We start from the raw sequence: 26,335 nt of genomic DNA on the forward strand, positions 1-26,335 counted from the left end.
AAGTTTGAGTAGTTTCTCTCCATGACCCACAACACATCTCTTATGATTCCAGTAACACCCAACGCCTTAAGGTACATTAACTTCTAAAATATTCCAGGTAGGGCACAGTATGAATCTAGATAAAGCTGCCAAAATATCTAGAGAAAACTGATAAACGAGCCCAGTTCACAGAATGCCAAGGAGTGCCTGAATGCAGGGGAAGACCAAGTCTAAGGGAAATGAAGCGGGTAAAAGGAGGATCAGAACTGCAGAAAAGGCAAATGATTAATTAATTCCTTAGGGAAGGATAAGGAGGTCAATAATCTTAAAGCCTCGCAAATTAACAGCCAGAATGAGCCACGGTTTATTGGATTTGATTAGTAAGAATATTATTTTCACTTATTATTTCAACCCCTCCTAAACAGAGGGAAGGCCTTCCGTGATGAAAATCACGTATTTATGCTTCTTTGCAAAAGTGCTGAGAATGACAAGGCCAGTGATGGACAGTAAGAACAAGACAACTGCAATCTGCCACCAAGGGGCCAGCAAGACACAGAGGGGCCATGGTGCTCTTCCTTCTCTGGAGTCTAGAATCAGAGGAGATGGCTTTCCTACCTTGCTACCAAAGACAGTCAACACAGGACAAGGAAAAACCTACAACAAACCCAGTGAACATGGTGGGGGATTTTCTGAAGATTCAGGATATTCTCAAACCATCCAGCTGACCGACGGATAAGTAAAAATGAGTCTGCCATGATTCCACGCAATCACCACTCTCTCTGGCTTACACACACAAGAAATGTAAGCCAAACCCTTTAGAGAGAAAGAAAATATTAAGGCCAACCATTTCACGGGTAAGCCAGGTCTTCAGACAATTCTAATAGATCAAGTCATAAGCACTTGGGTCCAAAAATGTATACAGCTTCCCAAGTAGCTCATTTCTAAGAGTTAAGGGTTAATGTACTCCATGATAGTAAGAGATTCACTGAGGTCTGAAGTAACTCACAGAAACTTCCAATTATTCTTTTATTTTTCCCTTTGAAGAACAAATCAGGAAATGCTGATGTGATCACCTGTATTAACCAACCTGCTCCCTTTATTGACAAGCATTCCTTAAGACTTTCTGTCTACTGGGGGACCTGGGCGGCTCCGTCAGTTGAGCGTCTGACTTTGGTTTCGGCTCAAGTCATGATTTCAAGGTCGTGAGATCAAGCCCACACTGGACTCCACACTAGGCGTGGAGCCTGCTTGAGAGACTCTCTCTCCCTCTCCCTCTGCCCCACCCTTCTCTCTCCCTCTGTCTACTGAATGCTACAGAAACAACAGGTCAAGAACCCCACCAATTCATCCACCAGCTGCAGAACCCTGAGTTCTCTCACGGGAGTTCTGTTACAGTAATGGTATCTCACCCCCTCCAGTTCTCTCACTTCCGGCTCCCGGGACCTTCTAGCCAATAAAACCTCTTAGATTCAAAAATCTCTACGTAAACATTGCCACTCCATTAGAAGCACTCTTAACCTGAATGCTCAGGTAGCGTCTTTGAAAAAAAAAAAAATTTATTTAGCCAACAGGCTGCCATTTAGTCAAAATGCCTTTCTTTCATCCCTGGATTTTGAAACCATTTTTATTATAAGCATAGTAATATGCTCTCCACCAATCCTCTAAAACCCAAAGATATAAGCAAAAGTCTCCAGGAGGCCCACTAGTCTGAGGTAAGCTCTGATAACATTTGGGATACAGACTTCTAAATGCATTCAGAAGCATAAATATAAACACACACATATATTTTTAACATAATAGGTCTTATCACATCCAACAATATCTCTCCATGTCTATGCATGTTTCCATCATGTCAGACATATGTTCATGTGAATTCAGTGCATATATTTGCTCAAGAATACCCTTTTAAATTTAGATTTTGATATTTTCCAAAGAGATTTTTGCCAAGGCAAGGAACCACGAGAGACCTTTCTTGGAGAATTCTTGCAAAAATAAGAACACTTCAAAAAATAACCTTTAAGATATACAGTGTTGAGTTTCACCCATTTGCTTTAAAATTCTGAGGATTTATTTTTAACTCATGTGGTAAAATGGAAAGAGGGAAACAGACATTAAAATCATTTACTCGTGCTCTTAAATCATAACCCTTATGTTTAGCTTCTGTCATTCCATCCATCGAGAGACCACATATTCTTGATTTCACAGTAAACTAGGCTTCTCTGTGGATAAGCATTTATCCATAAACGTTTAATATATTTATCTGTATTTATCCATGTCTGATATCTCAGTATGCTTTCACTTCCACTCTTGAAGGGATCTTAGCCTGAAGGAATCTTAGCCGGAAGGAAGTCTCATCTAAACAATAAGCCACTTCCCCCAGGCTCAAGGAAAGGATGAATCCAGAAGTTCACCAAGCTTCCGGAGAAAGGGCAAACTGGTTGAGGCTGGCACGTAACAGCATATCATGCTAGGATGAGAAAGAAAATCATACGGGTCAACAATAAAAAAAAAAAAAAAAAAAAAGCTGGTCAGAAAGACATACTGAGGTCACTAGTCAACTTTCTAAGGTACCTTGAGTCAAACTGAGTATAAATCAAATTCTTATTTTAAGAGATTTCGTACATATGCAAAAACACAGACGAAAACCCAACTGTAAGAAAGTTTTAAGATTTTATTTATTTATTTGAAAGATGGGGGGGGCGGGGAGAAGCAGGCTCCCTGCTGAGCAGGGAGCCCCGATGCTCGGCTTGATCCCAGGACCCTGAGACCATGACCTGAGCCAAAGGCAGACGCTTAACCAACTGAACCACCCAGGTGCCCCATAAGAAAACTTTTTAACCCCATTTATAAAGCACAATCCACTTATCTGGCCATTTTTAAATGTGCATATGTACAAGGGTCCCAGGTCCCTCTAAAAAGGAAGGAAGGAGCCATTTGCCTATGTGGTCCAAGGGAAAAGGAAGAGGAAGAGGGTGGAAAGGAGTCAGGGAAAGGGAAGGGAAGGGGAAGGGAGGGGAGAAGGGAGGGGGAGGGAGGGATGAACAGAGGAGGAGGGCAAGGGAGGGGGAGGGGGAAATGGTAGGACGGAGACCGAGGGAACAGAGTGTGCATACAGACATTCACATAGCAGCCGGTGACATCGCAGGTAGCACTTGCTATGCAATTCATATTATGCTTTTTGTTACATTTTACATTTCTCAAAAAAGAGAGGAAGGGAGAGAGAAAAGAACTCTTTTACCAGGGCAATTGAGACTGATGGGGATTTTAGCAAGCAGATACCAGGGACCATTAAAAGTAAAAAAAAAAAAAAGAAAGAAAGAAAGAAAGAAATACCTAGAAGTCACTAAAGAGGTAATAACCACCCTTCCAGGGAAGAAATGGGGCCCTGGGCACAGTAACTACCCTCTGGGTAGAAGGAAAGCAAATGTTTGGATAAGCCCAGGTTTTAACAGTTAAGTACTGACAAGGGTAATTAATTTTATTTAGGAGTTTATATTTCTTAAGCACCTGCTCTCCTTCTGGAAAAATATCCTTTTAATAGAAAGTTCAAGTTAATGTGAATGCTGTTCTTAATAACTATTTTATAGAAAATGTAAAATATATATGAAGAAGCAAGTAAAAGCAATATGAAGAAAGAGACATAACATATGGATATTCGTTACATGGCTCAAGAAAGACAACCTTGGATTTCAGGTAAAGCCTGAACAAGCACCCCTTTATTTGTGCTAGCTACCTGGAAACAGGGAACCTCGGGGCTTATTTACCTCTACCTAGTTAACTTCAGAGCTTTTAACTCTTGTGTGTTATCTAAGTGCTTGGGAAGAAGGAAAATCAAGAAAAGAGAAAATATGGTCCACAATATGCTGAAGGGGGGTGCATGGGAGGAAAAGACTGAATCATATGCATTCTCACCTTAAAAAAAAAAAAAGACTCGAAATGAAAATTTCATATTTACAAAATTAGAAAACAAATGATATCAAGCCATGAGAGGGCACATTAGAAATGGCCCTTTCGTGTGGAGTTAATGGATTTAATATTTAATTTTCCTTCGTAGTTTGCTAAAATCACTTACAAATTCCAAAATGCCCAGTTTCCCACATTTTCCTCTATCAAAAACTATCCAAGGGGCGCCTCGGTGGCTCAATCAGTAAGCGTCTGACTCGGTTCGGCTCAGGTCATGATCTCAGGGTCGTGAGACTGAGCCCCACGTGGGGCTCTAGAGCTGAGTCTCCTTGGGATCCTTTCCCTCTGCACCGCCCCCAACTCGCACACACATGCTCTCTCTCAAATAAATTCTTCTTTATTTAAGTATGAAAAAAAAAACCCTAAGAATTCCATCCTGAGTCTGCCTGTATAAAATTAAATATCCCGTAAAGATTGTTTTATTATTCAAGCGATTAAAGTCCTTTAAAATACACTGGGTTTCTTAATTCAGACCAGAACATAATCCCAGAAACCCTTAAGGAAGACACAGAAAGTTCTGCTCCTTCAATGTTCTGATTTCCCAGTGTATAGGACAGAAAGACAACTACAATAGAAGAGCAGTTAAAATAATTTTTGAAAGCAAAGCACTAACCTAACAAAAACATCTACGAAGGGCTTTCATTTCAAAGCCCCTGCTCAAAGGAAAATCAATGTGCATGTGATTTCTACTCCTCTGGGTTCCTGGGGCTCCAGGGTGAAGCAAAAGCTGGCTACCTCAGTCACTTCCTCAGGAAATGGGACTGACCACAGCTCGCCCCCAGCTCAGCGTGGTCGCCGACATTCAAGAGAGGGTCTAGGATTTAGAAGAAGACATGTTCACCCCAACTAGCAATACTGGCAGGTCCCGCAGGACACAGATGCTCCTGCACACTCAAGCCTGGGGTTTCTGCTTTGCTTTGTGGCTTTTGTGGGGCCCAGGTGGACGGTGACGGGTCCCTTGTTGCTGCAGCTGCTCAGACCCTTTTTGTATCTCCCTCTTCCCCCACCAGACCACCTCAGCGACCCAAGAGGCACAGGACACAGGGTGCATCGAAACCCGCGTCTAACATACCCAAATTAAGCCCCTCCAGGCAATCCACATGACCACTATTTTCTTCTTCTTGCTCAAGAGCCAAAAATAGAATTGTGCTGACTTGCCCAGAGTGCTAAGGTTCTCGAGCAGTGGAATATCTACTTACTGAATATACAAAGCTTCCAAAAATACCTGTCTCAGGTTTTTCTTTAGAAAGCAGAATGTCAATTTAAAGGGCAGGGCTGCCCTCAGGTTAGCATTTAAAAGCGACGGCTCCGCTTGAAAAGCTCCAAGCAGAAGTTAAGAGTTTACTCAATACCAAACCACTGCAGGCGACCAGAACCCGGGCTAGCCAAACCTGGCTATCAGAACTCAATTATCTGGCAGCACACGTCCTCCCTAGGGCTGTCCTTCATTTCACCTCCAGGAATTCCTCTGGAAACCAGGTAATCCACCTGGCCTGACGTCTCTGCAGGTATCTGGTATATAACAATAAAAAGGTGCTCAGGGCAAAGGCTTGCCCAAACAGACACCCACTGAGCTTGCGAATAATGAAAAAGAACTTTCAGCTAAAGAGATTACCTCAGGATTCTCACTCTCCAGCAGCACACCCACAACCAATAAATCCTTCAAGTCCAGAAAGGGAAAGAAAAAAAAAAAAGGCTTTTTTCCTTAGTTCCCCCCGCCAAAAGAAAAAAAGGCAAGGATCCTATTTCCTGTATCTGGACGACATGTCATAGACCTTAGGGCACAGGGGCAATGTTTTAAACCAAAAAAATTAAACCTTCCAAAGTGAGAGGCATCGGTATAAAAAACCTTTGGTGCAGCAGAATCCTGGAAAAAATGTAAATGTCCATCAGTAGGGAAATGATTAAATCAAATGTGGTAATCCTCTTAAAAAAAACTGCGCTAAAATACACATAATGTGAAATTCACCACCTTAATCATTTTTTAAAGATATTTATTTGAGAGAGTGAGCAAGAGAGAACACAAACTGGGGAAGGGGCAGGGGGAAAAGGAAAAAGCAGGCTTCCCACTGACCAGGGAGCCCAATGTGGGCCTCGATTACCAGGACCCTGGAATCATGACCTGAGCCGAAGGCAGACGCTTAACCTATGGAGCCATGCAGGCGCCCCGTCTTAACCATTTCTAAGTATACAGTTCAATAGTGTTAAATACATTCACATTATTTATGATACATCCTTTCTTACGGAGTATTAAGCAGTCATTAAAGTAAGGTAGATGAGGGACATCCGGGAGGCGCAGTCGGTGAAGCCTCTGACTTTTGGTTTCAGCTCAGGTCATGATCTCAAGGGTCCGGGGACAGAGCCCCACCTCCCCGCGTTGGGCTCCTTGCTCAGTGCAGAGTCTGCTTAAAGATTCTCTCCCTCTGCCTCTCCCCCCACTTTCATGTGTTCACTCTTTCTATAGTAAATAAATAAGTCTTTTTTTAAAAAGGTAGATAAGGGCACCTGGGCAGCTCAGTCAGTTGAGCGTCTGCCTTTGGCTCGGGTTATGATCCCGGGGTCCTGGGATCTAGCCCCACATCTGGGTCCCTGCTCCACGGGGAGCCTGATTCTCCCTCTCCCCACTGTTCGTGCTCTGTCTCGCTCTCTCCCTCTCTCTCCCTCTTTCAAATAAATAAAATCTTAAAAAAAAAAGGTAGATGTGGAACATCTGGAACATCGTGGAACAATCAAGGTATAATACCATTTAGTGAAAAAAAATCAAGTCATAAAACAGTATCTAAATTACATTAAAATTAAAAAGAAAAAACAAGCATACTGCATTTTACATGCTTCTACATAGATATGTAAAATGAAGAGCTATGTAAAATTCATAGAAAGGGTTAGGATGCACACCAAACATTCTGTCACTTGAATCCAGAAAAGAGGAGGGGATGATGGGAAGGCAGGGGGAAAACAGTTTTCAAAGTTCACCCGCCAGGTGTAGGTGTGCATTTTCAAAATCTCATACCTACAGGGAAGTAGATGAAAGTTTGTATTTCCTATGAACTTAGGGATAGTCAAAGTCATCAATCTTGGTAAATTCTGTCAAAGGCGCTTTTGCTCTAGCCCTATTTCCCACTGGATTTACGTTCTTTTAACTAAAAGACCCTGGTGCTGGCATTTGCTAATTCATCAATGAGTTTATAGAAATACTGAAAGGATCTGGGCTAAACCTGTCACCACCAATAAACTTCAGGAAAGTTCATTACAGCCTCTGCTTGAAGTGGGTTATTCAAAAGATTTTGCGAGAAAGCAAAAAAAAAAAAAAATTAAATTTTTTCACTACTAGTTAGTTGTAAAGTGCCCTTTTTTTTTTAATATGAAACATGTTTGGTGAATTCCAGTATATCAAACTTAAGAAATCACTTGCCCTTGGGGCGCCTGGGTGGCTCAGTCGTTAAGCGGCTGCCTTCGGCTCAGGTCATGACCCCAGGGTCCTGGGATCGAGCCCTGCATCGGGCTCCCCGCTCCACGGGAAGCCTGCTTCTCTCTCTCCCACTCCCCCTGCTTGTGTTCCCTCTCTCGCTGTGTCTCTCTCTATCATATAAATAAATAAATCTTTAAAAAAAAAAAAGGAAAGAAATCACTTGCCCATTTAAGTGCTAAAACAAAGGATTCCTCGTTCAAGAGTAAAACACATAAAAGCTTTAGCATTCCTTTGGCATTTTATAAATACCATTTTTTAGTAGCATCTCTACAATTCTGGCTTGAAGCAAAGGATAGATTTTCTAAATTAGAAGTGATATTTTGAGTATTTAATAGAGAACTTCAAAGTAATTTTCCTTTGTCACCTGTATAAGCCTTCTCAGTTTTCGCACATAAACCCTAAATCCTGCGTGGAAGCCTTTGTCCCTGAAATGCTACAGTTAACCAGCAGATCCGTTTTCTGCAGTTTCTTACTCATTTTACCAGCATTTATTTTCATCTTAAATACTAAATTTAAAATATTTGCAAATATTTTTGAGACTTCTAGCATTAGACAACACGGAAGAGAAAACTAGCAGCTCAAGGTATCTTGCATTTCTTGGGGGATTTGTACAGTTTCAAGATGCTTGCTTGCTTCCCTTGGAGGTCTTTGCTGGGAATTCTTACTACCCAAAGTTTTGAAGTACTGCTCTTGCTATAAGGCTTTAAGTCCATGGTTCTCAAGTGGGGCGATTTTGCCCCTTCTCCTCCACCACCACCAACACTGATATCTAGCAAGGTCCAGAGACATCTCTGGTTGTCACAAGTTGGCGGGGGGGGGGGGTGAGGTAAGGGGTGGGTATCAGTGTCAGGGATGCTGCCAAACATCCTACAATGCACAGGACAGCCCCACAACACAGCACTTTGCAGCCCCAAATGTCAACAGCGCTAAGGTTGAAAATCTTGCTCCAGGTAAACAAGAGATTTTCCCCTCATCACCCTGTCCCCCTCTCACCAAGACCTAATCCTCTTCAAATCACCATAAACCTACCTTCCCCCCACGCCCCACGTCATCCAGGTGGAGATGGTGGAGGTCACTGCTCCGGCTACCCCGGCCCCCTTCTCTCCACCTGCTGAGGAAGGGTGTGCGCGAAGGGTTTCCTGCATCCTGATCACAACTGCTCTCACATTCATTCCAAAGTGAAGCCATCACCTGAGCATCAAACGAGTCTCACCAGACACCAGTTTCATTTAAAACGTGTTTGGAATTATGAAAGGTACTACTTTCAACTATCACATACAACTAAGAGCCTCCCCCCGAAGTTATCACTCGCAGCAGGCTACTGGCTGTTGGCCTTATATATAAACTCACTCACAAATTCTCTTCCTGGGGTAGACAGAAAGCAGAAAAACACACAATGAATCACATCATTTCACCAATCAGTATATTATACTAAAAGGAAGAGATCGGAGGAAGCTCTGGCCCTACTCCTCTCAAGGCCCTCCCATGTTTCACTAAGTTCACATCAGTGACAGCCAACAGCTTGAAGGATGTTCACCCAGGAATGTACCACCAAAAAGAAGGGATTCCATAGCCCGGGAATGTGGGAAATGCTGGGTCAAATGCATGCGTGCATGCACACAGACTCATGCACACAACACTTTTCCTTCCTGAACTGCTGCTGTGAACTCTCCGTGAGAATCTTCATTCTGGGGACCCAGGCTGGGAACCCCCAAGAGTACTGGGAGGCCAGAAGCTTTTGGGTGAGACATCTTTGGGACATGCTTGAAACAAAGTGTAAGCAGCTGTTCTTCCTGGGAGATGGTTATTAGCAAATAGGAATGCATTCTGAAATGGAGTGTGAGGGAGATGCTTCTGGCACATTTTCCCAGACAACATTTAACTCCGTGTTTCTCCTGGTAGCTCCACTCCACGGGCACCTCCACATCAACCCCGAGGACAACTCAAGAAAGAGCAAGCGAACAAATCTCCAAATACAAAGGGAAGAATAATAAAATTTAACACTGCAGAAGTGAGGATAAAAACATTGTTTGGCTGGTTCTACAATTACTGCCAAAGGATGCTACTTGTGTTGTAAAATGCAGAGGCGCACAAGTAGGTACACATATATGTGGTCAAGGAAGAAAAATCAGGAAAGGGAGCAAGGTATCTCTCAATGTTTACCTACTTTCAGTAGCCAGAGCCACATCAGCATCATGGAGCAAGCCCAAAATACCTTGCAGATCTTGACAATAGGAGAAATACTGGTTGACCCAGAAGCAGCAGCTTTGAACCTCAAAGATATTTGAGCCTGCCATCAACTGGCTGTAGAAATGACACCTATAAACCACGGTATGCTGTCGTGGTTAAAAGCATGGGCTTTGGAGTAAGACAAATTTGGAGCACGTCCTGGCTCTTCCCCTTATAAGTTACAAGACTCTGGGCAAGTTACTTAACCTCTTCAAGCTTCTGTTTTCTCATGTGTAAAATGGAAAAAAATAAGATCCACTTCACAGAGTTATTGTGAAGGTTAAATAAAACAATCCAGGGGCGCCTGGGTGGCTCAGGTGACTGAATGTCCGACTCTTGGTTTAGGCTCAGGTCATGACCTCAGCCGTGTCGGGCTCTGTGCGTAGCACAGAGTCTGCTTGTCCCCCTCCCTCTACTCCTCCCCCTGCTCTCTAATAAATAAATAAAATCTTAAAAAAATAATAATCCAGATAGGTACTTACTCCTACCCGGAATACCCGGAATATAGTTAAGTACTAATTACTGTGAGTTACCGTAACATCAAAACAAGGTCAGCGACAGGATTCTAGCATAGAGAAAGCCCTAGAAGAAATGAAGCCACAGCTCTGGTGCTCTCAGTCAGGGGATAACAAGATCGATGCCATTAGAATTCCCAACCACTACCTGGGATATAATGAGCACCCTTAAGTGCCTCTTGCAGATAGGCAGCCCCGCAAGGTCTTCTAAGAAGCACAACAAATGCAGAACAAATGTTTCCTATCCTCAATGACCTGAAATAAGAGCACTGTGTAACCAAAGAGGTTAGAGCTACACGTGAAATTCCAGCGGAGGTTGACAATATCCTAACACTCCAGACGAGGAGAACAGAAAAGTTTTACAATTCTGTGAGTCATCTAAAATCAAAAGCATTAAAGCCTAATTATTACCACTCAAGTACTGAACTATGTGTTTCAACTTTCCCAAAATTAACATTGGCCAGATAAACCAGACTTGCCTTTTGCCAAACAGGTATGTACCTATGAGGGGCCCCAAACACGAGTGCGTGCACGCGCACGCACGCATGCACACACACACCCCTACCTGGCAGAGGCCTCAAATACACATCTATGTACACATGAGACTCTAAACATTAGGCTTGAATAACTCCTCCAACCATTTGGCCAAATTTCCTACCTCCAGTGTCTCATTCCAATGCATAACTCAGACAATTGGCCTTTGCTATGCATTTATGGAGCAAATGCTGAAAGCTGAACACATTGTTCTTGTGATTTTGAGTAAACAGAAAATCAACAAAAGAGTCCAGCCCTACACTCAAAAGAGCTCCTACACCTTAGCTACTATACTGAAGAATGGTAAAGGGTGTAGAAATTGGGATCAGAAAGATCCAGGCACGAATGCCAATTCCCAACAACTTAGCCTTGGCATATCTGTTAACCACTCAGAGCCTAAAACAGGGTAAGACTGCCCCCTTGTCGGGTCGTAGATGTTTCGGTAGGGGGTGTTTCACTAGCCCAATGCAAACTACCACCCGTGTAGGGTTAGCAGTAACCCTAACCTCCAAACCACAGCTGAGTAGAACAAGACCAATTAGCCCACGGTCTGGAGAACCAGAAGTGGGACTGAGCAATACAGGTGATGTTACTAGTACTGTAGACAAGGATGTGGGAACACAGGGGCTGTGGGACAGCCATGTCTGCCAAGTGCACCAGAAAGAGAACGCAGTTCTACCAAATGAGAGGCACAGACAGCAGAGGCCATGTGATCCTGAAAAGAATGCAGAGCAAGCTCAGTACGAGAGGACACGGGAGTTCCCTCTGGCAGCAGTCATGGCCTCATCATCAGCTCCTTTTCTTCTGGTGTGAGTTTGAAAAGCTATGTCTTGATCACATGTCCTGTGAAGGTGGGCAAACTCCAATCAATCTAGTGTTTTAATGCCTTCCCATGTGAATTTTGCATAGAAGGAGCCACTGCTTCTCCCAGTCCATTCTCTTAACTCCTCCAGCTGAGCAATGCGTGTCCTCACCCGCCATATCACATGGAGGCTGCCATGTAGAGCTGGTTCTGATTCAGTTATCCAGCGATCACCGGCAATAGTAGCTCATCCTGCCCTCACCCGTCCACCTGTTCACATACCCCACAGTCATTCTGGGGGCCCTTCCTCTGAGCACACACAGTCCCCATCGCCCAACCACTGCTGTCCTGTGCTTTCACAGACCCACTTGTTCCTGCCTGTCCACTAGACTCGTGACCATCTATTTTCACTCTGCCTTCTGACAACCGCTGAGCGCCTATCTCGTCTCTGACTCCTAATTTCTCCTGACACTTGGCTTGCTCCAGAAAGGCTGGGGACTTACTACCCCACTGCATTCTGAATTCACCTGCAACTCAGATAACTTCCATAGTTCCAACCCCTTTCTCCAGGGCCGGCCCCATGGCCTTGCCCATCCTGAACACCCAGCCTTGTTTCTATTCCCCCAACCCCACCCCACTGCCCTTCCAGCAGTCTGTGACTCCTCAGCAGCTACACTCACGGGCCAGGCAGGCACCCCCATCATACCAGGCACAGGATTCTGCACCAAGCAGGGAACTGACAGATCTAGCCAACAATTAAAAATCCTATTCAGTGTGCCAGATTCATATATCATACAACTCTTGAGTCCAAATTTCCAGCAAGATCTGAAATTCAACTAGGATTTCTGTGAAATGGAGATTTCTTATAGAGAGATGGGGATGGTAAGCTATCTCATGTAACAGAGATCATTTTATCATTAGCTTACTTAATCAATGCACATCCCCAAATTTAAAAAATACACTGGGAGGCGCCTGGGGGGCTCAGTAAGAAGAGCATGTAACTCTTGATCTTGGGGTTGTTAGTTCAAGCCCCACATTGGGTGTAGAGATTACTTAAATATATATTTTTTAATTTAAAAAATTATGGGGCATCTGGGTGGTTCAGTCATTTGAGTGTCAGACTCCTGATTTCCACTCAGGTAAAGACCTCAGGATCCTGGCTCAGCAGGGAGTCTACCTGAGGATTCTCTCCCCTTCCCTGCTCGCATAAGCGCATGCACTTTCTCTCTCTCTCAAATAATCATTTTTAAAAAAATTAAAAGTTTTTGGGGTGCCTGGGCGGCTCAGTCGTTAAGCGTCTGCCTTCGGCTCGCGTCATGGTCCTGGGGTCCTGGGATTGAGCCCCACATCGGGCTCCCTGCTCAGCAGGAGGCCTGCTTCTCCCTCTCCCACTCCCCCTGCTTGTGTTCCCTCTCTCGCTGTGTCTCTCTCTGTCAAATAAATAAATAAAATCTTTTTTAAAAAAATTAAAAATTTTTAAATGTTTTTAGAACTTTTTAAAATGGCTCTTAAGAGTTCAAACACAATACCCCAAGCTCCATCCCGAAACTCAATTTCTTATTTGGCCAAAGACCAAGACCTTCCCCCAAGGCCTCCTGATCCAAGGACTCCGGGGTGGTTGCCTTCACTGTGTGCTGGAGAAGGAGGTGGTGTTGATGAGCCATCCTTCCACACTTTTGTGTGAGACGGCTCACTGGAACTCCTATTCTAAGGAAAAGTCTTAATCAGAGAAAGACATGTATCATATGATCTCACTGATACGAGGAATTCTTAATCTCAGGAAACAAACTGAGGGTTGCTGGAGTGGTGGGGGGTGGGAGGGAGGGGGTGGCTGGGTGATGGACACTGGGGAGGGTATGTGCTATGGTGAGCGCTGTGAATTGTATAAGACTGTTGAATCGCAGACCTGTACCTCTGAAACAAATAATACATTATATGTTAAGAAAAAGAAGATAGTAGGAAGGGAAAAATGAAGGGGGGGAAATCGGAGGGGGAGACGAACCATGAAAGACTATGGACTCTAAGAAACAAACTGAGGGTTCTAGAGGGGAGAGGGGTGGGGGGATGGGTTAGCCTGGTGATGGGTATTAAGAGGGCCCGTTCTGCATGGAGCACTGGGTGTTATACGCAAACAATGAACCATGGAACACTACATCCAAAACTTATGATGTAATGTATGGTGATTAACATACCATAATAAAATTAAAAAAAAAAAACAATGAAGCAAAAAAAATAAAATAAATAAAAAGAATGTTCCAAACCATAAAAAAAAAAGTCACAAGTCACCTCGATTCCCTGTCAGGCATGGAGGCAGAAATAGTGGCAGGCCAACTGCTCTTAGTCTTCATCTCTCATCAGATACTGACTCTCTGAACCAAACATGGCATAGTCACCCCCAAGTGTCAATTTAAGGCCAGTCTTCATCACAAGGACTTAAAATAGATACCCCTGCCACATTATCTCAATATTACAATTATCTTCTGTTTTATCAGACTACAGGTGTCAAAGGGATTAAGATACTAAAGGAGGAGTAATGCAGTTATGCAGCAACAGGAACACACGGATCTGGTCAGATCGTGTGTACACAGAAATCAACAGTCATGCCAGTGTGGGCACCCGTGACCGAAACCGGTTCTGACCCCATTTGTGCTCATTGGCATCCCATCCAAAGCCACAGGGTGAGCCCCTGCAGAGTGAGGCAAGTTTTGGAGAATCAGATCACTCTGGAAGCAGAGGAAGCAGGTCCAAAACCAAGGGAAATGATGGAGACCCTTGCTACCCAACGTGTGGTCCAGCAGCAGATCACCAACCGGCGAGCTTGTCAGACGTGCAGAACACCTTGGGCCCACTCAGCCCTACTGCATCACTATCTGCATTATCTAACACATTCCCCAGGTGATCTGCATGCAAACTAAAGCATGAGAAATGCTACGCAGACAACAAGGGCACCCAGGACCAGGCATGGGACTCTGAGGAAGAGGTACAAGACACGAGCACCAAGCAGGAGCTGTTATTTGGAAAAGGCAGTATGACCTCAAAGCCAGCTCATCCCTGGCCCAAATCCAAGGTCTGTCACTCACAAGCGTACCACCTTGGGCCAGTCACTTCACCTCTCTCGAGTCTCACCAGGGATGGTAATTATATTTCACAGGGGATGTTAAGTGTGAGCATCCAGCACATGGTAAACTTGTGATAAACACTGGCTCCCTGTCTGTTCGGAAGCAGACACCAGCCTGGCACGACTGTCTAGACCCAGTAGTGCAGAGAGATGAACTAGGAATATGTGGGAGAGAAAAGAGGTCCAAACCAGAGGAGTGTGAGTTTCTCTAACCAGGAGACGTCACACCGTCTGTACACGATCTTTACCCACCGAAAGGGGAACTCAACATCAATGACCATGAATACTTCAGGGCACCAGAGACATTTCACTGCTAAATTTCATTAGATGTCCATCCAACATTCCAGAACAGCCCTGTCCAATAGAAAAAGAATGAAAGCCATATATATAGTTTTAAATTTTCTAGCAGTCACATTTATAAAAGAAACAAAGGGGGCTGCAGGGGGGTGGGGTAAATACATTTTAAGTTAATAATTCTAATTTAGTAATAAATTGTATTCCACCAAAATAGTCTTGCTTCAACATGTAATCAATATGAAAAAGTATTAATGAAATATTTTACATCCTTTTTTTTTTCTTTTGTATAAATCTTCAAAACCTGGTGTGTATTCTATGCTTACAGCTCATCCCAGTTAGGACTAGCCACATTGCAAGCACTCCACAGCAGTATGTGACTAGCACCCACTACATTGACAGAGAAGTTTTAGACATTAAAATATCACCCATAGATTCCTTCTCCACTCCATCTTCTATCACCACCAAATCCCAGTGTGCAAGATAATGACTATCTGGTCACTGCCAAGCAAATGTGGGAAGCAGAGTGCCATGGGAAAAGGGATGGAGCAGAAGCTGTGGCTAACCTACCATATTTTCACAATCAGGTTTTGTTTCTTTTAACTCTGGTTAACATAAATTACATCAACTACACTATAACCATCACTGATTGGGCTGGATTTTTCTGGAAGCAAAGACAGTCGAAGTACGAGATAATAAAGACAAAATTCTTCCAGCTACAAGTGAATGTCCAGCCAAGTGGGAACTAGGACCCTACCCTCCTGCTTACATTTCCCCCACTTTAAACCAGGTAGAGGGCAGCTATCACTGAAGACATTACAGACCAGGCAGGAGACACTCAACTGCGGATTTTCATGGGCCAAAACAAACCAAAACAAAACTACTTAAAAATGAGCTAAGAGGCAGGACAGGAGAAACAACACCCTCTACGATGAGAGAAGAATGTCAGCGCAAAGGCCCTTTCCCTAAACCAGGGAAGCTGAGGAACATAGAACAGCTAAGATTTGAGGGAGGACTTACCCCGTAGCAGGCACTCTGCTAAGCACTTTATATGCACTTAATCTTCGCAACAACCCTCAAGGAAAGCATGGCCTAGAATTTAAGGAACTTGCTCAAGGTCCCAGGTTGGCAGAATGCAGCTCTAGGTCACCAAGGGCTAGGCAAACAGGTGTATGTCATCACTGAGAGCCAGGCAAAGGCCACTGAAAATCCCTGTGGACTGAGCCCCCCAGACTTAACTAGAACACTAGGCATGATCACGTCTCAAACTAGAGACCTCAAACTACCTCTCCCACTCTTGCTCTGTTAAATCAGCAAAACAGTTAAAGAGCAGCTTACCAATGAGCACCTGTGTGGTTCACAGGACATAAGGACTGTATTTATGAGCTGCTGCATACACCACCCAGCACATAACACTGGACGGCACAGAGACAGTCCGTAATGACGCAAGCTGCTTTAGACTGGGAGTCCAGCGTGCTGGGTTCTAGGTCCACCTGCCCACCCCTCCCTCTCCCCAGTTTGGGCTCACTGTAGAAAAGGAGACAAGTAAATCTTTGAAGTATTTCCAGCTAAGGGATCTTTAAAAACAAAAACAACACAGGGCTTTGAGTTTTCTAACTCGGTAAGTTTTTCAGCCACCTATTACAATTCAGATCCCTAGAAAGAATTTGTTCCTCACAGAAGAAAATGATCAAAATCAATACCTATAATAAGACCAGTGAGTCAGCCTTTGCAAAGCCAGAGTTTGTGTCCCAAACAGAAAAAAAAGGCTGACTTGAGAAAACATTCAAGAACTACACCTTGATTTTATCTTTAGGCCTCTCTAAATCCTGCAAGATGCCTGGAATCTCTAATTACGTCAAGTTGTACTAATATCTAACCGAAAACAATACAGAATCTGCATTTTCCGTCCCTAATAACCACTGACTACAGGCCACTTAGGAGGGAATACTTGGGGTAGCTAAAAAGGCCACTTTGAGTTTGTCTAAAAATGACTTAGTCTCCAGATTTAGATCAAGTAGAATTTGCTCTCCCCCTCTCATTCTAAAAGAGGAAAAATTCAGAACTTCCTGTCTGCAGAAGATGATTCAAAGAATTCTTTAAACTGTATTTATTATTGAGACAAAAGATTCTTCTCAGCACTACTTCCAATTTATTTTGAGTTCATCCTTCTCAAAGAATAAACAAAAACAAAAACATCCCAGTTCCATCTTCCTTCCTTTTTATATCCTCACCCTAGAGTGCCCAGTAAAAATGTACTCTTTTCAACCCGCTTTCTCCCACTGCCTCTGACGTACCGACTCTCTTCTCTCCATGCTGAGTAAAGTCAGGAAAACGGGGCTAGTTACAAGGGAACCTCAACTGTGTCCCAAACTTCTCCATTACGCATTCTCATCTCAGCCGTCAAATGCCACCTCTAAATTGAATCTTATTAGTGCCCTTACCGTCTAGCACCTACCTCCTAGCCTCCACACCCCTGAACACCTTCCGAGGTTTCCTCATGCCCACCAATTCTGCTCCCTGAAGCAGAACAGCCTAGTGGTGAGGAATAGGCTTCAAATTCTGCCTCTAATATCGTTTATAAGCTGGTGGGCCTTGGCCAGGGTCTTCATTTCCCACCTGTACCATGGGAATAAAAGTACCCAGCTCCTCTCACTGCTTCAGCATTACATGAAATAACAAGAGGAAAGGCCTACCATGAGCTGCCGTGTATGCAGATGTCAGCTACTAAGATCACTTTCTGCCTCTCTGGAAATGTCTTGCCCTCCCATTTTCCAAAGCATGCAGCAAGTTCTTCAGCCCCTCCTTCTTTAAGGCTTTAACTATATAAACCATTATCTTATGGAACCCCAAACTCAACCTTTTTCACATCTTTCTTCTATCATTTCTGTTGTATGCCCATTCCTCCCAGTTTAGACCTCCAGCCCAAACAGATCCAGGCAACAAAGGACACCTCCAAGGACAACTCAACCCAAACGTGAACTCACTGTATGGAGCCCCTTCACGTCCACCCTCCCAATCTATTCTGCCTTCTGAATGCAGTATTTCACAGAAAAAACAACCAGCGGCAAGTAACCTCAAGGAGCAAACTTGGCACCGTCCTCAGCTCCTCCCTACCACCCCCCCTTCTCATCGGGTACACACACCTGCCCCACCTACCACTCCATCCCACTGCAACGCCTGGGCTCAGGCCCTCTTCTCTCCTGGATTTGCTACGGTGGTCCCCTCATGTGACCTCCCTGCCTCCAGCCCGGAGAGTCTCCATTCCCCCCTCAGACACTGCCCCAAGACCTCTGTCATTTCAAGTAAGGCTTTCTGCTTCTACCGCCTACACAAGGAAGTCCCCACTTGAGTGCACTGTACAGAATGATCTTCAGAAGTCTAGCCCTTGACTGCCTCCTGATGTCATCTCCTACTCTCCCACACCCGCCCAGTTCTCCCGGCCCCGCTCTCTAGGCCCCACTCTCCCGGCCCCGCTCACAACACCAGGCTTGCTCAGTGCCTTTCCATAAACTGCCCCCATCGGACTCGCGCTCTTCCCCTACTCTCGGCTAGCTGTTCCTACTCTTAGTGTCTTGCACAGTTCAGCACAAAAGCCACCTCCTCAAGGGCTCCTCCCTCTGGACATGGGCATTAGGGAGCCCATTCACATTCCTATCATAGCATCTGTAGGCTAACTTCCCACTAGAGTGTTCTCTCTGGATTCCTTTTCTCTTGGTACTCCCAGTGCCTAGCACAATGTCTGGTGCTTAGGAAACATTCAGTACCTGCAAAATGGATGAAATAATCCCCAAATTAAGATCACTTCCCACTTCTCGGGCTCTCCTCTGTACCGCACCATAACCTTGGTCTGTTTGTTCTTCCCATTCCTAAACGCTATTTTATCCTCTAAAAAAATTTTTTAAAAAGTTAAAATAAAAAAAAAATTTGAAATAAAAAAAAGCTCCCCAAATCTCCCTACTTCATTGCCTAGATTCTGCTTAAATATTTTCATTTCCTTAAAAGGCATCAAACCTGAACAGTAACTTCAGATACTAAAACAACACCCATATTTTGGCAGTCAAAAAATCAGACGAATTATAATTAATAGTACGTTGTTTACGCAACTCAGATTTCAACAAAGGTCTTCGGTACCACCTTCCAAAACTGTGATTCTGTTATCATTTGGCGTGGTATTGAACCTGAAGACAAATGTAAAAATTAAACTGCCAAATGTTTCTGAAGAGATGAAAAATAATTGCTGTAGGAAATAAAGGATATTTTACCACTGGCAGTCTTCTGTTCCCACTTTTGGCTAATTCCGATTAGTTCTGGGTTATAAAGCATGTCATCCCGTTAGTGAGTGGTCCATTATCATAATCATCTCTCGGGTGTCTTCAGATAATGCTCCCTGCAATCTCTTACTTGGGAAGTCTTAACTGCAGCTGACAAGGCCAGATTGCGCTCATGGCTGCGAAGAAGAGCTGAAGGTGCTTTCATTCGGACTTCTAATTCTTACGTACTGACCGTATGACCCTGCCATGCCACTTCTCCCAAAGTACTGAGGGCAGAGACATAAAAACTTACATTCAGACAAAAGCCGGTAAGCAAACGTGTACAGCAGCTTTCCTCGCAAGCACCCACAGGGAGAAGCAACCCAAACGTCCTGGGGAAATGGATAAACAAACTGTGGTATGTCCATATAGGGGTCTACAGCTTGGCAACAGAGAAACGGACAGTACGGATACACGCGACAACATGGATGGATCTTAAATGCACTTTGCTAAGTGAAAAGAAGCCATTTGTATGGCACTCTGGAGAAGACCAAATATAGGGACAGAACACATCGTGGTTGCCAAGGGTTGCGGTGGGAAGAATCTGCCTACCGATGTACAGCAGGAGGAAAGTTCCGGGGGTGATGGAAACATTCCCTGTGGATAGTGGTGGTGGATACACAGCGCTATACGCTTGTCAAAACCCATAAAACTACACACCAGAGTAAATTTTACTGGATGTAAAAGTGAAAAAAGTTAATTATTTAACCATGACTCGGTTAAAGATCATCCCTCGAATATAATTAACACACAGGTGTAGATTTCCTCAATGTTTACTGCAGATGTGGTTGCTGTACTGATTAGGAAGAGATGTTAGGGGGATGAGGAGGGAGCAACCCCAAATCTTTTCCAGATACTTCCGGTTTCCCTTGCACTGGCAACCGTCCTGGGGTCCCACATCAGGACAACCTCTGCTCCAGCTGTGAACAGCTAGATGGGGAGTTCTAGCAAGGAGATGAGGGAGGTTATTCAAACCCAACAGAAGACAGACCCAAGAAAGCATTTCAAGGGAAGAAAAAAGGGAGGACGGGAGACACAAATTTGAAAATTCTAACTCATCCTAGTCAAAAGTTATGTAGAAAAATTCCATCTACATGTTGGCTGCCTCCCTCCTAAACCCCCCTTCTTTAAAAAGGAATCAAGGTGGATGCGGGCAGGGAATCTCTTTGTGAGAAAAGGGTAGGGGGAGAGAGAAATAAGCCTCCTCTCCTGAACCAGGATGCTGAAGAGTCCTAAAAGCCCTGGGTCTCGTGTTTCTTAACGTGGTGAAAATAATTCCAAGTAAGCAAATGATGAAAACAAAGGTTCAACACCCTGTGACACTTTCCAGTGTACCCTCATCAGCCAAACCCCCACATTCCTCCTCCAGAGGGGATGGCCAGCTTGTCATCCTCGGAGCCTGCCGCAGGCAATCCCTGGCAGGCTCCAGGTGTGGCCATCCGCATGGCGACAGTGACAGCAAGGACACAGGCCTGGCCCCAAGTGTGGGTGCCACCCTGTTCCCTCCTGGCTCTTCCAGGAAGGAGAATGCTGTTGCTCATTCTCCACACTCACATTCACATTCCCAAACCCAGAAAACTCTCCGTTCCTGTCCCCGGGAGACCTAGGCCTGCTACATTGTTATACCTCAGCAGGAGACCGCCACCTGAGACAAACCTCAGTCCACAGATGAGCTCCTGATTGCTGCCCGGGAGAACCAGCTCTCCAAGCTTAAACAGCCCTTGCAGCTGGAAAGACTGGCCTAAATGCAAAACAAATGCGATTTTCCAGGAGCCTTCTGCGGGGGGGGGGGGGGGGGGGGTAACAAAGCTAAAAACGACGGAGAGAGTAAACCAGAACATTCTGTGACATGCAATGCCTTACAAAAAGGGCTCTTAAAACATACTATCAAGAAACATTCATTGTAAGGGGTTAGCTGTCAAAGTTAAATAAAAATCACTGACTTTCTAAAGACAGGAGTGAAGGACTAAATTATAAAACAGCTTATTGTATTAAGCTAATTAAGGTTTATCATATCAGCCATCTGAGTTTTAGTTGGCACCAGAAAAGCAGGGGCAGCATATCATGCAACGTGGATTGCGATCTGCTTTGCAAGCAGATTTCTACCACACTCAGACACAAAACCTCTGGCAGTCGAAAATGATGTAGAATTGAAAACCAATTTTAGCACAGTGATTTGTAAAGAATTTTGTTCCATCATGTAAGCTATTTATTGGTATATCAGGCCGAGATTACATTTATCTTTATTAAATACTACACAAAGTATTCTGAGCTAACCATACCCTCGCTTCCCTTTTGCCAGCTTTATCACACACTGGATGCTCTGCAATCACATGAAAAAAATCCTTAACAATAAAAACCCTTGCATACTTGACACCCTTCACTGCAGACACTCTGCCCACCAACTGCCAGCACACAACTTCACATATTCTAAGATCCTCGGCATTTCTGAAAAGACTCCACTCTGTGCAAATCCAGGAGGAACAAAATCCCCTCTTCAAAGTAGGGGACAAATGTATTTTCAATCCTGTCCTCTATGGGCTCCTCTTGACTGTACTTCTACCAAACCAGGACACAGACCGAGTTCTCTCTGTCGTTGAGATCATACTGGATAGGATTCTGGAGCTGCTGGCTTCCTCTTTGGGGAAGTTGCAGCTCTTTGCACCAGGAACCCCAAGGCAAAATGTTCAGTGTTCCCCCTGTAAGCGCTCACTGCCTTTGTTCTTCACTTTGCTAGACTCCTTACTGCTTTCTTCTCCCTGCTCCTCGAATACCTCTGGTTTTGGGGGGATGCATAAAAATGCCAGCTCGAATCTAACTGCAAGCTCTCTAAGACATCAGACATTTTCCACCATCCACTGCTATAAACCTTTGAGTTAGCAGGCATCTTTACACAGATGAAGCCAGACTAGCCGGTTTCCTCCTGGTACTGCATTAGCATTCCACATTAAAATGTATGCCACAAATAATCCAATGGCAAACTCACCGTCAACAGCCCCCAAAATCAATAAAAGCCATTCCACCACTTGCCTCGGAGTTGACAAACCTTTCAGGTTAACACAGAGCACAAGGTAAAAGGAAGGTGATGAATGAACAAAAGGCAAATCTACCTTCAGACTCCTCAAATCCTAAAAAGGAGGCTAGGCTGCCTCGATTTGGCCAAGTCCTTCCTTTTTTTTTTTTTTTTTGTCATCATCAGGATAATGCTACATGTGTGCTGCTTTAGTCTTATGCAAAGCAGTGCATTCCCCACAAGGCCCTGATGCCTACCATTCTCTAAACTTGCCTCTTTCCAGGCCTGCCTCTTTCTAAAGGACTAGCCACATGCGAGTTAATGAAGTCATTCTGATTTTGTCTTGATAGCAATACCATCATAAAGTCACTCTAATCCCATTAAACTTGGATAACATTAAGAGTATTCCTTCTCCACTCTGAGCCCCAAATTATCTCCAGGGTACCAATCCACTGTCCATCTGTCTCTGCATGGACCTTCAAATAAACACTTAAATTCATGCTCAAAATATCGTATCTCACCTTGTGAACCTTGACCTTTTGGAAAGACTTTGGCCCAATGTTCAGTTACTGTCACACGGTTGCATTCTCTGCAAATATGAAAGGGTTAAAAGCAGCCCCAGTCAACAGGCCTACAAGGAAAAAAAAGACAGCATGTATGCCTTACAGCATCACTGGAACGCATTTATGCTCATTTCCTAGAACAATATTGTTACCTTTTGGCCTTCATAATAGTCAGAAGTATCCCCAACACCCTTTAGTAGCTTCTAAAAGAAAAAGCACAAAACAGAACATACCCTGCAAGAGAAAAAAAAAAAAGGCATGCAAAGTAGCATTCTCCAGCAACAAACAAACTACCATTACAAATCCATCAGTTCATTTTGGTTTGGTTTTGTTAAAAACACAGAGAAAGAGAGAGAGAGAGACTGCATAAACCAAGTGTCCCCACCCTAGCAAGGCACATTTTTTCTTTAATAAGGGTCATAAATCTCAGCTCCTTGTCCATCCCTTAAGCAAAAGAAAAAGGCAGGAAAAGCCCAAGTAATCTCAGACCTTGCAAACCTGCACATTTTTTTCCATCTTCTCTACACAGACTCTTTTAGGGCTCCATTAGTCACGTACCAGTGCTGTGTGGTGTCTAAGTGTGCATTCACATACTGTGTTGGGATGGTACCTTCCTGCAAGCTCCTCTGCTTTTGGCTGCCATGAAGGGAGGAAGCTGCTATCCCACTGTAGTAGCTCAGTGACTGCATTGTGTTCAGGAGCTGATCTGCCTCAAACCAGTTTCAGCCGGTTCTGGTCACCCTACATAAAAAAGCTATGGCAACCCTCGCTGAGTTGCCAACAAGTCCCTGAAAATCATCAGCGCAGAGGGGATCTCGCTAGGGGTTGCTTTTCCCTTTTAGGTCTTCGTGAGGAGGGGAAGGTCATCGTGTGTCGTCCCCCCCCCCGACCACCACACAAGCACACAGCCTTGGAAATGCTCACCTCGCAAGCACCCCAGAGCCCCTCAGGGCCCATCCCCCCTGCCCCTCCACCCCAAAGCCCACCGCAGACACTGTTTCCCCCTCCTTGTCCTTGCCCCACTTACCTCCCACAACCTGGCTCACATCTTTGTGTACGTGTGTGTCAGTGTGTGTTCTCTGTGTTGGTGGCTGACAAAGAGCCCCCAAGAAAGCAATCTATGTGTGTCTCCTCACACTGGGCGCGTCGGCTGCAGGAGCGGCCTCGGCCTCCCAGCAGAGCGGTGCTGCCTTGTTGACCAGGCTCTTCTCCGCCTGTCACCCCCACCCCACCCAGCCCCCTCCTCCCGTCCCCCTCCTCGCTCTCTCAGCCCTGTCACCACCACCAGCAGCCCCCCCCCCCCCGTCTCCTCCTCCTCCTCCAACCTTCTCTTCTTTCAAGCACCTGGGGGGGGGCGGTGGGGGGAGAAGTCCAAATCCCTTCACCTCGGGGTAGGAAACTAGGGATGCCTGGGGTGGGGAGGGGGGGCAAGTGAAGGGGCAGTGAGAAAGGGGCACAGAGGCCTTTAAAGAATCCTCTGCGCACCGCCAGCGCTGGAGGGGGTAGGAGCGAGCTCCTGCGCTCACGTGGCCCCCCTCTCTGAACCTGTGGGGCCTAGCGAAACCGGCTCGTCCTCGGCCCCCCCAAGGAAGCTGCCGGGGCGCGAAGGCCAGCCGTCCCCCAGGCCAGGGTGGGACAGGCCACTGCGGTCAGGCCAAGGGGCCTGAGCCTCACGCGCTCGCCCCGGCCCGCAGGGGTGGGCCCGAGGGGCCGGCGCGCGCGCCTCTCTCCCGCAGCCCACCCGCGCGCCCCGTCCGGCGCTGCCCTCGCCCCTCGCTCGCCCCCGGCCGCCCCTCGCTCGCCCCCGGCCCCGCGGGCGCACACCCACCCCCTTCCCGGGGTTGGCCTTCGCGGCGGTCAAGCCCGGGCGTCTGGGCCGCAGCTCGGATGACCTTTGTTCAGCGCGGCGCCGCCGGCTGCTGCTGCTGTCGTCGGAGCGGCGGCGGCGGCTTCCATGTTACGGGCGTGTCATCTGCATTCCCGCGGCCGGGCTCTGTGTGTGCGCGTGCGGTGGAGCGGCCTCGCCGCCGCCCGCCGCCACCGCCGCCGCCTGCCGCCTCCCGGGCTGCCGGCTCCCGCGCCCCCGGGCCGCCCCGCCACCGCTGCCGCCGCCGCCGCGGCCTCGCAGTGCGCCCGGCCCCGGGCCCCGCGCCTCCCCGGGCGGCGCGCTCTAGGCCGCGCGGCGGCGGCGGCGACGGCGGCGGCGGCGGCGGCGGCGGCGGGGCGGCCCGCCACGCCGGGGCCTACGGCTGGGGGTGCGGGCCCTGCGGCGGCGGCGGCGGCGGCGGCGGCCCGAGCGGCGAGCGAACAAAAGGGAGCGCGGCAGAGGGGGAGGGGGCGGCCGGTGGGGGGAAGGGAGGATTCGGGGAGAAGGGAGGCGAGAGCGCGAAGCCCCGCAGCCGGCGGGCGCGGACGCCCGGCCGGCGCCGACTCCGCGGCTGCGAGGGGAGCCCCGTGGACCTGCCAAGTCTCGCCCATATGGGGCTGCTGGATGGCAGCTTCACCCCGGAGAGCGGGCTGGTGATGCTGAGGGGATGGAGGGAGGGCTGCTTTTTTTTTTTCCAAACGACATTTCGGGCTCTCACCCAGTCCTTTCCATGGCCCCAAGCCGCAACTTACTCGAGTGGAAGGAAGCAAGGCCTCGCCAAAGATGGTTGAAAAAGACCGTGAGCCTCTACCCAGGATCTTGAAGCCAAGGTGGTGTTTTGTTATCCTCGTAATGGTGGCAAATAAGTAAGAAGAGAGCACGCTATCTTCAGATAAATTAAATCTGAAATTCTCCCTGGAGGTGGAAGAAGGGGTCTCCTCTGTTTTAGTTAGTGGTTTGGAGCCCTTTTCGCCTTAAACTGAGCCACAAAAGAATGGAAGACACCCCCTGGGGTGGGGAGAAAGCCCTGGTGTAAAAGACACACGTTTTGCTTTCAGAGAAAAAGCCACTGGGGCCAGATTGAAACATGGCATGTTCAGTTCTTGTAGGATTTTTTTTTTTTTTAATGGGGGAATGATACTGAGTAAACAAGATGTAATAGCTCGGTCTTTACATTCAAGAAGGGAGATGGTACAGATACATACAGCAAGCACGTATTGTACATACAGCAGGTGGTCATAGCCTACAGAACGCAGAAAGATACATATATAAACCCCGTTGCGACCACAAAGGTGTGTATAATCGTTAACACGTCCAAGAAGGAGACAATATGTTACAAACAGATCAGGTATGCTCTTTATCCAGCCCTTGGTCCTGGGTGCTACCTCTTTCACGGAGGTGCACTCAATTGAAAGGCTTTTTGAAAGGAGAGAGAAACCCCATGTCAAGCTAATTGTGCTTGCCCTGGAACTAGGACAAAATGGAAGGGTCTGAAAAAAAATGTCACCATAAGCTCTTAAAAAGGCTCACTTGTGTGTGAACCGGGCGGACTCTAAAGATAACTATTACTCGACTAGCACGGAAGACTCCCAGCATGGGAAGCTGTTGCTGTGTACTATATTTTAAATTAGATTAATTGGTTAATATTTGCAAAGTATGCTGAAAAGTTGTTATGG

The 26,335-nt window shown here is 46.1% G+C and overlaps 1 protein-coding gene across 1 annotated transcript in view; it reads right to left on the bottom strand.

Moving 5' to 3' along the window:
- The window catches only part of ZNF532 (zinc finger protein 532), a 103,274-nt gene extending 77,723 nt beyond the window's left edge, over positions 1–25,551 (bottom strand). Inside the window, exon 1 of the mRNA XM_028102974.2 lies at positions 25,412–25,551. The gene's annotated coding sequence lies outside the window, so the exon portion shown is untranslated. The remainder of the gene's footprint in view (positions 1–25,411) is intronic.
- Between the last annotated feature and the right edge of the window lie 784 nt (positions 25,552–26,335).

This window comes from Eumetopias jubatus, unplaced genomic scaffold (assembly GCF_037043125.1).
Source record: "Eumetopias jubatus isolate StellerSeaLion01/CBP00866 unplaced genomic scaffold, mEumJub1_p1.0 scaffold_16, whole genome shotgun sequence".
NCBI classification, from domain to species: domain Eukaryota; kingdom Metazoa; phylum Chordata; class Mammalia; order Carnivora; family Otariidae; genus Eumetopias; species Eumetopias jubatus.